We start from the raw sequence: 15535 nt of genomic DNA on the forward strand, positions 1-15535 counted from the left end.
TTTTGGAGCTGCTACCTCCACCTCCTTAGGACTTCAGGAGATCAACTCCTCTCCTCTCACCTTGTAAAACTCTGACCCTGCTTCTCTTTCACTCAGGGACATCTCACGTTAGCAGAAGCTTCCTGATGTGTTGGCAAAGAAAATCATCCATCATTACTTGAGCCGTCTAATCACTTTCTTTTTTTCTTTCTTTCTTATTGAGAACAGATTCTTTTCTCATACAATATATCCAGGCTACATTTTCTGCTCCCTCCACGCCTCCCAGATTCTCCCCACTTTGCCTCTTCTGCAGACCCCTTCCCCTTCTGTTTCTCTTCAGAAGGGACCAGACCTCCAACAGGGAAAAAAAAAAAAAAAAAAAAAAAAAAAAAAAGATATAAGGGATGGGATAAACATTGAGATGTAACAAGAATAAATTAATAAAAAAAATTAAATTAAAAAAAAGGAAAAATATCAAATAGGACAAAACAAGACACAATAAGACAAGAGAAAGCCCTCATATTGAGGCTGGACAAGCCAACACAATAGGAGGAAAACAGCCCCAAGGTCAGGCAAAAGAGTCGGAGGCAGACCTGCTCCTGCTGTTAGGAGTCCTACAAACACACCAAGTTCACAACCACAACACATATATAGATGGCCTGGTGCAGATGCATGCAGGCCCTATCCTTGCTGTTTCAGTCTCTGTGAGCTCATGTGAGTCCTCTTTGGTTGATTCAGTGAGCCATGTTCTCCTGGTGTCCTCCATTCCCTCTGACTCCTACAGTTTTTCATTCCCCTCTTCTTCATGGATCTGATGGAGACCTCAGATTTAGACTCTTCGCCACAGAAGGTCTGGTTAGGGGGTCTCTTCATTGGCTTCATAGACTGCCAGAGAGAGCCTCTCTAATGACTACTGGACAAGACACCACTCTGTGAGTATAACAGAATACCATTAGAAATACTATTTATTTATTTATTTATTTATTTATTTATTTATTTATTCTTGTTGGGTCCTACCCTAGGTCTCTGGGCTGTCCAGTCTGCTGTTCTTGGCCATCCAGGAAGTGTAGGACATGGGTTCCTTCTCATGTCATTGGCCTCAAGTTAAACCAGACATTGGTTGGCCACTCCCACACATTCTTTGCCACCATTACCCTAGCACATTTTGAAGGCAGGATGTAAGCCATAGCTTTTTTTTTTTTTTTTTTTTTTTCCTCCGGCTGAATTGGTGTCCAGGTTTCTCTTTGAATAGCCTGCAGAGTATTTTTCCTCACCAAAGGGACTAGAACTAGGAATGAAGACTCCATGCAGGCACCAGCACACAAACCATATTCTTTTGTCAGATGCAGAAACAATCCATAAATAAAAGGTTCTTATCTTTGGCCTCTAGAACAAGTGTGGAAGTGACACATTTCAGGCACTAAATAGTGTTGTGATGAAGCAGAAATGGAAAAGGGAGAAAAGACACAGAGGAGTAGATTTAAATTATGTTCAGGAAATCTCAAGTTTCAGGACAGGGTCCTCCCTACTACTCAGGCTCTCTTAACATCCTTGAGGGCAGACCTCATTCCAAACCAACCAGCCACAAATTTGGGTCCATGGAGTCTTTCGGGTTCAATGATTTTGAAGGTCAAGTCCAAGAACTTATAATAGCTACAAGTACATAATACCTACAAGAATTGCTTTCTTATAGCATAAAGAACCAGATCAGGGATAGACAAAGAAAGGGCCACATGGAATAGAGTCTGGGACTGTCATAGTAGGTGGCAATTCAGAATGCTGCAGCCCAGGAAATGTATCCCAGTTTCAATGTATAGCAACATTTAAAGTTTTGTTTGACCTGCATGATGGATTGAGTTTCTGCTGCCATCTATGATCTTTCTCCTTTCCCTAGAACTCCACAATTCTTCCCATGTCCCAAACCTTTAATTCTCTAATCACACAGCTTTTCTTTCTGGTATAACTGGCTCCTGTCATAAGTATCCCTCTGTGGTCGATCGCATCTTCTACCATCTCTTTAGCTCAGACTCTCATGCATGGTCTGAGGTCCCATCATGAAAAACAGACACTTCTATCATGGGGCAATTGCAAGACTTTCAAGATTTCTCCCGAGAAGCTGAGACAGAAGCCACACCTCAGCTTTCATGTGGTGAATTCCTCAGTGAACACAGTGGATGAATGGGTTGACTCATTGCTCCTATAAAGTAAAGTCAGGTTGTGGCACCCTCCTGGCTAGCTTCAGCTGTCAACTTGACAGCACAGAGTTGATTCTCATTTGGATGTCAGAGGTAGTCTCAAATGGGGGGCCTGGATCCCATTGGTCTATGGGCATGTCTGTGGGAGCATTTTTGTGCACTGCCAGGTCTCCCCACCAAGGGGAAGTGAGCAAATTGAGGGCACCAGAGTTCATATGAGAGGGAGTCCTTGCTCTCACCCACATAACCATGGAGAATGAGCTGTCCATTGGCTTGATCTGAACAGGGAGTCTAGGCTACTGCATGCATTGTCTTTGGTTGGTGCAGTAGTTTGTACAGCTCTCTCCTGCCCCCCTGTCCAGATCCATGTGGGAGCATTTTTTTTTAAATTGCCGATCATTATAGAAAGCTTCATCCTGTTGTGGGCAGTGCCATGCTGGTCCTGGGTTGTATAAGAAAGACTGCTGGGCTTTCTTATAGCCAGAGAGAAGCCAGTAAGCAGTGTTCCTCCGTGGTTTCTGTTCCAAGTTCCTGCTTTGGTTTTCTACCATGATAGTGGACTGTAAAAATGCAAGATGAAAAATCTTTCCTTTCCATGTTGCTTTTGGTCAAGGTGTTTACCAAGGTAGAACAGGCCTCATGCAAGGGAATGGATGGTGAGACAACTTGTGGCTACTAGCCATGGTGCAGAATTATGTGCACCCGTGTTTTTCTCGCATCCCGAGTAAGCGATGTCTTCTAAAGAGGAATAGAGAAATGTTTAGTCAGTCTATACATTCCAGTGGGTTACAAGGGGCTATGAATCCATGGTCTACAGTTCCAACCCCACGCCACTGAAAACAGAAATACCTAATGTCAAGGTAATAAAACACAGCCGAAGCACTCTCAAGCCTTTGCAATACAGTGGTGTATGTGCCAGAAAGAGGGTGAGAAGTGGTGAAAGAGGAGAGAAAGAGAAGAGCGAGGTCAGAAAAAAAAAATTGTTAGGTTATCCGTAAACAATTAGCATTTTCATTTACATTTTAATGTTCTCCCAGGTTTGGTTTGATTACTCAGACACCCTGACTTGAGATAATCAGTAGTCTTGTTCTGCTCTTTTTCTTTTAGAAGCTGCTGCAGTCTGTCTTTGAGGCTAAAGCACAGCATGAGGCTAAGCTGATTTGTGTTTTCTCAGATTCTCCTGGTGGTAGAGACCGGGTAGCTTATTGGACTTCAAAGGGCTTCTCTTCATGAGAAGGAAGTGTGGGGGAGTTAGGATGTTACCCGGAATAGGAAGGGACCAAGGGGATGCTTCTCTGAGATCACCTGGAGCCACGGCAGGAAGCGGATGAGTAGCTCTGCGGATAATGGGTTAGAGGCAGCAGAGGTTAATTCTGGGCATTTTGTATTCCTCTCTCACTTCTCGGTTCTTTGAATCAGAGAGACTATAATGTTAGACTACTCGTCCTTTGCTCCAAGAAAACTGCTTTTAAAGTACTTCAAGAGTGGGTGAGTGCAAAGATCATTATGCACAGATTCAGAAAAGCTATGCTTGAATGAAACTGCCCCACTTGCTAGCTATGTTATCCTGACTTAGTCTGCTAAATGTTCTACCTGGGTTTTCATATATATATATATGTATATACACACAATATCTATCTTAAAGGCTTATTATCAGAGTTAATGAAATAATGCACATAATAATGTGTAGAACCTTGTCTTTTATATAATATTCAGTTCTCTTGTCCTTGCCTTGACTGATTCTCTTTGCCATACCACTACATGATTTAAAACTACTTACCACTCAAAGGCTTTCAAGCAGTGACTTTCACAGAGAATTCTGCATTGTCTCTAAAAGTCTCATTCCCCAGCACACCCAAGTTCTGCTTAATTGCTTCCTTCCTCCCATTGCTCTCTGTATAACTCAGTTTGAAATTTAACCCTGTTTGCCCCTTGTCAAGGGACTGTGCCTAGGGGGGGTTAGCTGTTTCTGAGGAATTGTGCAATTTAGGAAAATTAAGTTTCAGACCAGCCATGTGGCTCTGACAGCTTCTACTGCTCAGTACTTAGCAATAATGGAGAAAATGCCAGTAAAAATGACAAAATGGCAGAGCCTTGACCCACCAGGTAATTGTATATTGAATATGTCTTGGCTCAAACCAGGGATGATTTTACTTAAATGAACTAAGGGCAAAACTGCTTGTTATAAGTCATATAAAACAAGCCCCATGCCCAGAGTAATTAAAGATGCAAACTAGCTGCAAAGATTTTTGAAACTGGAAAATGAATACAGCTGGCTTTTGAGGGCCAAGGAAAGGAGAGGAGACTGGATGGCTCTGCTTAATGAGTGATGTCAAGTTTCTCCATTGACATCAGGAAAAGACAAGCAGTTATTCAAACCCAGCTCTCCCTCCCTCCCTCTCTCTGTCTCTGTCTCTGTCTCTCTCTCTGTATATATATGTATGTATGAAGAGAAAATTATATATTAAAAGAATATATATGTATAAATTAGAAGAGAAAAGATTAGAGATATTGGTTGTGTGGTGTGCACAACAGCTATTATCATCCTACAAATGCACTGAGAGGGGTGGAGAAAAGTGAAGAATTTGAAGGAGATAAGTATAAAAGCACAGAGTGAATTTGTGCAGGAATAAGGATTAAAGTCGTTAAGTGGTTTAGTCACTTGATCCCGCTAATCTTTGTTCTCTAATGTGAGAAATGCATAGGCTTTAGGAAGAGAATACTGCAGGCTCTTATGTGAAACCAGGCCGACTGTCATTGTGTAATCCACCCATATTTGCACCCTATCTCTTCAGTAATCAGAAATAGGCAGCTAGGGAAGGCAGGCAGAGAGATTAGCTCTCCATTTCCCAGCACATTGTGTTTTTGTGTTACAGCATCTTTAATTACTGAAAAGTAATTCACTGAATAGCACCCTGGTGGCTTGAAAGAGTTAATGCACTTTCCAGAAGTGCCTAACCTTCTCCTGGGGAGTAGCTTAAGAGCAGAGAAAATCTGGCTCAATAAATACTAAACAACAAGAATCAACTGATAAGGGTCAAACTCCACAAAACAAAATTGAACCAATGGTCCATTTAATCCAGTGCCTTCTCAATAAATCCTTTTCACCATAAAGCACTATTTACCTGGTGATTTCCATGAATTGATGGCCATTCTTCCTCAATCCTTTGAGGTCAGGTCAATATCCATTTTTATCCTACTCATTTCACCCACCATCCATCCATCTATTCAGCCATCCATCTCACTGAGCACCTACTGTGCAAGGTTCTGTTATAAATAAGAAACAGTCTTTTGCTGTAGAAAACTCCATGAAAAGGGGGAGTAAGGTAAGATGAAGGAACACAGCCACTCCTAGGAGAGGCCTGAGGAAAATATGCTTTAGAGGCACTGGAGAACCAGTCTCCCCACTCCCTGCATTAGTGCTCCCTGTATGTGCTCCTCCTTGATGGTGCATTTCCTTGATCATATTAGGCTGTAATTTCCTTCCTTCCTCCCTCCCTCCCTCCCTTCCTTCCTTCCTCTCTTCCTGTCCCCTCCCTCCCTCCTCCCTCTTCTATTGTTTTTCTACTCTTCTATGCTGAAGACTATTTAAGGACAAGATCTCTTTCCGATTCATTCATCTTTTTTGTTATCAATGTCTAGACCAACACTGGCAGGGAGAAAATAATAATAGATGTTCACTGATAGATAAAAGAATGAAGTTATAACATTTTTGCTGGGGACCTAACTATATAAGACATTGCTTTAGTCTATGCATGTATAGTTGCATATTATCTGGATATTTTGAAGAGGAATAGTTGAGGATGGTCATAGAATCTCAATGAGTCAGACAAAAATTGAAATTTGTATGCATGGTATTTGTATGTACAGAACTCTTTCAGAAGGGGAAATATAACTCATATGTGTGTACACAGACACATACATATATATGCTATATATAATTTTCATTGGCTTTCTGGATTCCCTATTTACCTCATATCTTATATTCAACCCATTTCTATGCCCTTTCAGTTGTGCCACCTTTAATCTTTAAATATGTGTATTTTTTTTTCAATCTTCACTGGCTCTACTTTGATACACATCACCATCATCTCCTACCTTCTTTTCAACAACTGATCTGGTCCTGGTAGATTCCAGTATTATTCTCCCCTCTTCCAAGTTCATTTTGTTTACCTACTAACATAACCACTTCAGGATTCTCTGATGCAAGACCGTGAGTACATCATAGAATTCCTTCCTTCCTTTTAGCCCCTGTGGCTCTTGTTACCCTAGGTGGGAGTATTCTGTTCCAGTCTAACTCAAGTCTTATCCCTTTTACTCTGTGTGTTCAGCTAAGTTCCACCAGTTAAAGCTTCTTTCAAAAGTCCCTTCTGTCTATTTCTTTCTCTTCCCTTCCAAAATATACATGGACAACAGACAGGTAATTTCCTTGTCCTTTGTTTTTTGTTTTTTTGTTTTTCACACTAAGATATAGATTCCCCATTGTTACATTGTTGTTGTTGCCCTTTTGGCTTCATGGCAAATTCTGTCTCTGTCTCTCTCTGTCTCTCATTCTCAGTTTGTGTTTTGTTTTGTTTTGTTTGAGACAAGGTATCATTATGTAGCCCTGGCTGTTCTGGAAGTCACTATAAGGATGATGTTGGCTTCAAATTCACAGAAATATATCTGCTGCTGCCTCTGAAGTTCTGGGCTTGAAGGTGTGTGCTGTCAGGCCCCCTTTCATTTTATTTTTCCTTATGTGTATGTGTGCCCATGTGTTTACCATGGGCCAGAACAGAATTTCAGATGCCCTGGAGATGGATTTACAGATGTCTGTGAGCTGCTCAATGTGGATACTCAGACCCAAATTTGAGTTTTCTGAAGGAACAGCCACTTCTTTTAATCTCTGAGACATGTCTCCTCCAGTCTGGTAAGTCAGGCTTTCTTAATAACATATTCTCTGGTACATCTCTGTCTTTTATCAGAAAGTATGAAATATCTAACACTTAGGATAAATAAGTAACAAAATAAGACAATTACTGAAGGGTGAAACAGATGAGGAGAATCTATGGTACATCGAGCAGACATTGCACTTCAAGGATTGACACCTCAATATGCTTCTGGGTGATGGTGGTGGCTTTATTAACCTCATCCACACCAAATAACCACGCTTCTGTCAGGCATCATAGGCATCTCTGAGAAGACCATAAACTGAGATCCACAACTTCTACAAGATGATGGATAGTGGGATACTGGAGGTGTCTGCCATCAATGTTAACAATTCTGTCACCAAGAGCAAGTTTGACAACCTCTGTGGCTACTGGGAGTCCCTCACAGATGGCATCAAACAAACCATAGGTATAATGATTGTGGGAAGGTGGTGGTGGTAGCCGGTCATGTTGATGTGGCCACAGGTTGTGCTTAGGCTCTGTGGGGGGGGGGTGGGGTTGGTGCAAGAATCATCATCACTGAGATTGACTCACCAATGCACTGCAAGCTGCCTTGGAGGGCGATGATGTGACCACCAGGGATGAAGCCTGTAAAGAGGGCAACATCTTTGTTACTATTGTATGCTGGGTTGATATTATCCTTGGCTGGCACTTTGAAGAAATGAAGGATGATGCCGTTGTGTGTAACACTTGACATGTCTGTGTGGAGATTGATGTCAAGTGGCTCAACGAGAGTGCTGTGGAGAAGGTGACCATCAAGGCCTGGGTGGACAACTCCTGGCTAAAGAATGGGTGCCGTATCATCTTGCTGGCTGAAGGCTAGCTGGTCAACCTGGGTTGCGCCATGGGCCATCCCAGCTTTGCGGTGAGCAACTCCTTCACAAACCAGGTGACGGCACAGATTGACCAGTGGACACAATAGATAAATACCCTGTTGGGATTTATGTCCTGCCTAAAAAGCTGGAGGAGGCAGTGGCTGATGCACACTGGGCAAGCTGAATGTGAAGCTGACCAAGATGACTGAGAAGCAGGCCCAGTACCTGGGCATGCCTGCTGACCACCTCTTCAAGCCTGATCACAACTTATGTTGAGATCTGGGGCTTTCATTCACCTTCCAGATGCTATCCTTTTTCCAGGCCTTACCTCTCTTTCCCAAGACCAAATGCCACTAACTTTACAGTTGCTTCTCCAGTGTTTGTCCCCCACTGGGACTGGTCACTCTGTCTTTGGCTTCTGTTGTACCCCTCATACAGTTCCAGGTATGGCAAGGGGAACTGAGAGACTCCAGTCAAGGTAGAGGTACCTTGTAACCATCCATGGAGGAAGTGAGCTCAGAAGTCTTGAGATCCTGAGGCTGGATGCTGCTAGTGGTAGTCACAAGCCCATGCACCTTACCATCCAGGCCCTCACTTGGTCTTTACATTTGCGTGCTTGCTTTACAGATATGCTGGATTCTCAGCCCAGGACTTGGAAAGGAGCTCTAGCAAAAGGCAGGAGTCTCTTAAACCTCATAATACTGAGGTTGGTACTTTTTGTCCCTATTTCATAAAGGTTAGACTAGATTAAGAGACAGTCAAGAATGGACAAGTGACAGCTAGATTCTGAGCAAGGCTGGCAAAACAAATGGGCAAAGGTCTGTCAATCTTGTGTAATTGATGATTCCTATCACAAATTGGGGTCTCAAAATATTAATTTGGTTTTTAATTTTTATATACTACTTAGAATGCTAACAAACGAAGGTGAATTAAATACAATTACTAATGCCAAAAAAGACAACTACTCAACAAAGGGCGGCTGAACTAAATTTCCTCACAATGAAACTGCTCTATCTATGTTCGGTTTTTCAATTCCTTGGTGCACTTTTGTTAGTGAGAACATTGCCTTTGGTGAACTAAATTCTTGTTTCTGAAGATGCTTACCTAACATCTTAAAACTCAGGGTGCTCTGGTTTACCTGGAAATGTCCTAGCTTTTGCAGTTAAAACCCTGCTCCACAGGACAGCCTTATTTTAGTCCTTGAAAGTATTACATGCTGAGACATCCCACAGTCCTGGGTAATTGGGCAAATGGGAGCAATTGGGGCCTTTTTTGTTCTTGGTATTTCTACCCTCCTCAGTCATAGAACCTTCAGGACTTCCAGTGGGGTACAGTGCAGTGGGTCACGAAGAAAACATGAACAGAGGAACTCCCTGAGACCACGCCAATTTTCAACTCAATGAGAAGATAGAACTTCATATTGTAGTCCTAGGAAATAAGCTGGGGTGCACACACTCGAGTCCAGCTCTCTCTGGGTAGCCATGAGTACTTCAGGAATCCTGCAAATGTCATAGGAAAACTGAGGAATAAAGGTAGGAATTTCCTAGAGCTAGCTGACCTCAGGGAAGCTTTGAAGACACTGAGCCTCAGTGTTTCCATCAGAAAACTGGGATGTATGCTTGCCTACATGATTGTCAGACATTCAAAATGATGGTGTGTAGGAAGGTAATTTGCTAAGGAACTATGAGGAGCTGTTATTATCCCATAACAATATTATACGAGCAGAGGCTAAGGTTGTTCATTGGCAAGTCATTGTCAGGATGGTTTTAGAAGTGTGCAATTTCAAGAATATAAGCAGGGCTGTGCAGAAACATGAGGTAGACCTGTAAGCACATGACCTGTAGCTGTGGATGCTTGAGCATCCTGGTGGGGACACAGAGCAAGCTTGCTATGAAAAACAATGTAAGGCAATGTCCTGTCTTTTGCAGAATTAACTTACACAAATTACGTGACAGTACTTGGACCATATTACCATTATTTTTTTTTGTGGTGTTAGCCAGAGTTAAATTTATACGTTAGACCGGATGAGTTAGAATTTGAAAGATGTTAAAGTACAGCTTCCACTCCCTCATTACTTTAATCTTATTTTTTGTTTTGTTTTGTTTTGCTTTGGTTTACTGTGAAGAATAATGTTATACTGCTGGTTTATTTTCTTCCTGTACAATCACAGGAAACCTATCCATTTTGATGCCTTTTTCCTTTTATAGAACTTTTGGATATAAATAATTTCTGGATAGAAAACGCTACACAATCTATTGCAGAAAAATCTATGTTATCCCTCCTCACTAGCTTACTCCCACAACACACAGCTACACGGTAATGTGTTTGCACCAGAGAAAATCACTGACCTCATGATCGGAACAACACAATGTTCTCAAAATATATTGCCTCATCTGTTAGGTTTGATTAAACCATTTATCAGCAAAAAATAAAAATTGCTTTTCTTGGCTTAGCTTGTCTGGAGATTTTGCGAGTACTCTGTGGGGCTGCATTATGTTAGCATTTGTGGTGCTGCGCACTCTCATTGGTTCAGGATAATGAGGATGTGTACTTACATTCGGGAGACAGTTGCATTCTTCTTTGTGCACTCCTATTGTACGTGTATTTAGTTCAGAGTACACTGCTGGCCATATTAAACTGTCTAGAAGCATTTAGTTGAAAACACACACACACACACACACACACACACACACACACACACACACACACACACACACGCCCATATAGGGAGACATACAATCACTTCTTCATCCATGATATATATGCATTGAATTTTTTTCCACCCATGGAGATGGATTTATGGTGTGTGCTTTCTCACTTTAGTGCAATATCTGGATGAAATTAGGAATGTGGCCAGACATTAAACAGTAGAGTTTTTATCATGTAATGCTCATTGATCCCTTGGGCCACCGAATTGGTATCTTCATCTTTTACCTCTACTACCTACTTGGCAGAGTCAGTGACTCCAATGAATGTGAATTAGATAGATGCACGGTTTGATCCTCTATGATTTTGAGGGGTTAGGTGACTTCACAGATGTGGTCAATTTTGATAAGTTTCTAGATGAAGTTGTTTTTGGCCTGGGATGATTTGAGCAAATTGTTATTCGGCTCTCGTTATAGACATGGTGCTGGAAAAAAAATGTACGAGATCAGCACCGTATTTATGTAGCTTCAAAATTGAAAAAATAGTTGCTTCTTTTGGAAGTTTCTGGAGAGGTCTTGTAAAAAAGAGTGATAACACCTATTGATTGTTGCAATATTCACTGAGTAGATATCCTGTACCCAGCCCTGAGCACATCTTGGAGACAGGATCGGAACATAGTTCCTTTAAGGGGTTTAAAATTTAGTGGATGCTAGGCTTGCAAGTAAACACACATCAGTGCTATGTGTGTTGATATATGAGAGTCACAATTTTCAGGGGAGGTAGAAGGGAAACTTCTTTCATAGGTAGAGTTTGAAATTGGTAATTAGAGCACAGTTAGAAATTTGAAGCATCAAATAAGAGGAAGAAATGGCGGAGGGCAGGGGAAATGTGCTTCAGAAGGTGAAAAATTATATCAAGGTCCGGAAATGGAAAAAAGTGTAGTTATTTAAACATTATTGGAAATAAGCATGGAAGGAGGGTTTGTTGAAAGGATGCTGAATAGGACAGGCAGACAGGTCAGTCAGATCTGAAGACCTTAGATGCTGGAAAAAAGGAATTCTTTAAACTTCATAGATGGCTATCATGGTAGGAATCATAACAAATGGCAGTTGGAGGTTTACAATTATATGTCCTCAGTAGCCTGGCTACACCCTCCTCTAAGCCAGTATCAAAGCTCAGAGTGCCAAAGGGAACACACCAAGCGTGACTAGGAGAGCCCTGAGATCACTGCTGAGCTTGGCTGTGAACTGTTGAGTGCACCTGCATGGTGTTTGCTGCACCGGATCCACAAGTTCGCTTTACCAGTGGGGATGGAGAAGCAGGGAGGTTAAGGGGCTTCCTTTTCCACAATACACATCTAGTGATGCTCGAGGCTGACTAACGACTGGTGCTAAGGTCATCTCACTGATAGAAAGACTGCTGGGACTCTAAAAGAAACGGGGAAGATAAAGAGGTATAGCACAGACAGAGGAGTGAGAAGCTGAGTGCTGGGTGGCTGCCTAGGATGGAAAAGGAGAAGTTGGGCAGATCTTGAGGGGTGAAATAATTTTAGAGCCTTAAAATAGTAGAAAAAGTATTAAGACTGAACTCCACTAGGAACGCTAAGATTTCCAGCTGGAGAGAGGTGGTTCCCAAAAGGGTTAGTGGCTTCTGGGGAGTTATAGTGGAATTCAAAAGACGTGGTGGTAGGAACATTAAATATCAATGGCACTGATGGCGATTTTCTTCACCATCGTTGGTTTCAAATTTGATGTGAGTGACTTAGTTGGATAATGGAGAACTTCTTACTCATTGCACTGGAATTTACTATAACATAGTTCTCATGCACTGGTCCTCTGACTGGTATAATTAGTTTTATGAAGAACAGAATTGGATGCCACCGACTCCTAAGAATGCCTCTGCTCCATAAGGACATTGCATCTCGATGCTGTCATTCCCACAGTGCACCGTCATCTGTGTGAGGAGCAGCTCAGGAATCATGCGGCTTCATAATACTCAGGTGCTAAGGTCATCAGGGGGAAATATCCGCAGACAAGCCAGATATCCAGGCAGGGAGCATGCAGCTCAGCAGGTGTTTTAGATTTCGTACATCTGGAATCCTCTGATCACAATTGTGAAGAGAAGAATTTGTGAACTTATTCTTCACTGGGTTAATATTTTGGCAAATCTGAACATTTGCCATGCCTAACATATGAGCTTGGAGCATTTTGGAAGTGGCTACTCTCTGTTCCTCAATGCTTTGGAAGCTTCAAGAAGGTGTGAACTGGTACATTGGTAACATGCTGCTCCATATTCCCCAAACAGAAGGCGATATCTGTTTAACCCTTTTCAGTGCTTTGGATGGCAATGGTATGGGCCCTACAGTGTGCCGGTGTTTAAACACTGTATTTATTCTGGTATGTTTACCAATACTTCTCTTCCTCAGTTATATTTCTCCATTTAGACATCATCTGAGGGACCAAATACTTCCATCTTTTCATTGAATTTCTAGGATATTGTAAATGGACAAGCATCAAATACATTAAACTCTGTGGAGTCACCTGATCTGACCCAAAGATAAAGCATGTATGTGGAGATGTCTGCCCTTTTGCCTGCTACATAGTAGAAACTTACTGACATGTTTTATCACATATGGCCCCCAAAAAAGTCCTAAACAAATAAAAATCCTTGAGAAATTGAAATCCCTCAAAATTCACCCCTGTTATCCATATCGATTTGTTTCAGATTTTGAAGTGAGAAAACAGTACCAAGTCTCATCTTGTCTCTTAAAAAGAAAATCTCCCTCTGTCTCTCAGTGTACCTTTTGGAAAACAATCTTGCTGTTGAGTCCTGACTGAAAGGGAGGCATATTGCAATATGCAGGAATGAGAAAGTAGAGCAGAAGAGAGTGCTTGAAGCCACACTTTTAACATTCAATTTCAGTGCTGTCCAGAAAACTATAAAACTGGGGAAAGGTGAGTAATAGACTTGACAGCTACACATTAAAATGGACCTTATTAGTGAAATATAAATTATAGCTAGGCATTTCCTATCACAACCCATGAAGTTAATGATAAGCAGTCAGTGGGATTTATATACCCTTAATATTTTTATGATGAGTCTGTTGCTTTGATGACAGTTTACTGTCAAGCATCATGCTTAAAAATCCATAGCATTTGATTCAAATAAATAGACAGTTTAGCTTCATTGTGGTATGTTTTGAAGTACACTTCCTCACTTCTTTCTGCCTTTACTTTTTTGTTTTCTTCCCCAGACTATGCCCTTAAACTTACCTATATCCTATACTGGAAATGAAGGTTTGAAGTGGGTGCACACTGAACAGCAGAAAAAGCTGTGGTCACTGGCAGAGAATGAGTTCCACAGATTTCTAGAACAGGTGGGAGGACTCAGAAGAGAAGGCACATTTTGCTAAAGGTGTGAAGATTTGCAGGGGCTTCTGATGGCCTCTGCAGGGACGTTGTGATGTACATGTAAGAGATCCCACTGGGAGGAAGGCCTCAACAGAGAGAAGGGTGTCCCTTGTATTGTGTCAAGGAGATCTGTCCAGCTCTCTCTTGGAAAGACTCCCATATGGATTACCACAGCTGCCTGCAGTCTTGAGACAGCACTTCATTGGCCAAGTACCCCATAAATGCTGCTTACAGATTGATAACAGCTGGAAAAGGCACACAGAGGTGATTCTGAGGGACACTTGACAGAGTCCTGTTGCCCCTACAGGGTCATTTTGCTGCACAGGTCAAGTGCACACAGATGCTGCCTCTACACAGGAGGGAGTGTGACTTTCAGAAGCAGATGTTTGATTTTTTTTTTCTTCAAGAAATAGAAGTGTTGCACAGAAACACATGGTCTGCTGGTTAGAGAGACTTTAAAGGCTTTCATTTTCTAGCGTAGTATTAGAGTGGTGCTTATGTGACAGTTTAAACTATTCCAATTAGGCTGACAAGATGTTTATCTTTGCTCTCTGCTGTGTATCCCTATGTGTCTGTTTCACCTGCCCCACCTATCCTAGAGCATGGCTGCTAGCTCCGAAGATGAACTCAAAATAAGCCCTTGTGTTTGAAGCTCAGGAAGACTGCCACCTACTTTCCACCAGTTTAAGTTTGATTTCTGTTGCTATAAGTAAACTCTGACAAAAAGAAGGGGGAAGGAAAGACGTTTTTGGTTTACAGATAATAGTCTATCATTAAATGCAGCCAAGACAGGAATACTCAAGGCAAGAATCAAAGCAAAGTCCACTGGGAAACATTGCTGACTGGCTTTCTCTTTATGGTGTGCTCAGCTACCTTTCATAGACAGCCAAGGTGCACCTGCATGGGGGATGGTTTTGCTCACAGTGGCCTGAGCCCTCTTACATCAATCAGTCATCAAGCAAAGGCCAGCAGACATGTTCACAGGCCAGTCTGATGTAGCAAGTCTTCAGTTTAGACTCCCTCTTCTCAGGTGCGTTGAGTCAGCAACAAAAAATAATCAGAGCATCACCTATTCTTCTTCTGATCTGTATGCACCCCAACCTTTATATTTTCCTCTTAGAATTCCGCATACACCATCATCTTGTTTTTTCAAAAATATTGTTAGTTTGTCTCTAGGTCTCCCTCATCCACATCATGTCCCAGCAATCAGAATTACTCTTGGAGATGGGCACACACCTGTAATCCTAGCGCTTGGGAGGGAGAGGCAGACGGATCTCTGAGTTCAAGGCCAGCTTGGCCTACAAAGTGAGTCTAGGACAGTCAAGGCTACACAGAGAAACCCTGTCTTGAAAAACAAAATGAACCAAACCAAACCAAACCAAACAAACCGAAAGAATCACTCTTGGATTCCCTGGTCAATGGCTGCTTCACTGTTGGTGAACACCAGAGCCCTAGTGAGGGCGTGGCTGGACACCGATTTTGAGACGTTTAAACAGTGATTTCTGCAGTGATTTCAACAGAGGATTTTATCATCCCCTTAGCTCAGGTGTGTGTCAGGTTCG

General features: G+C 42.0%; 1 pseudogene; it reads left to right on the plus strand.

The window, feature by feature from the left end:
• Positions 1-2980: 2980 nt before the first annotated feature.
• Positions 2981-8193, plus strand: LOC127202017 (adenosylhomocysteinase-like; annotated as a pseudogene).
• Positions 8194-15535: the final 7342 nt, after the last annotated feature.

This window comes from Acomys russatus, chromosome 18 (assembly GCF_903995435.1).
Source record: "Acomys russatus chromosome 18, mAcoRus1.1, whole genome shotgun sequence".
NCBI lineage: Eukaryota > Metazoa > Chordata > Mammalia > Rodentia > Muridae > Acomys > Acomys russatus.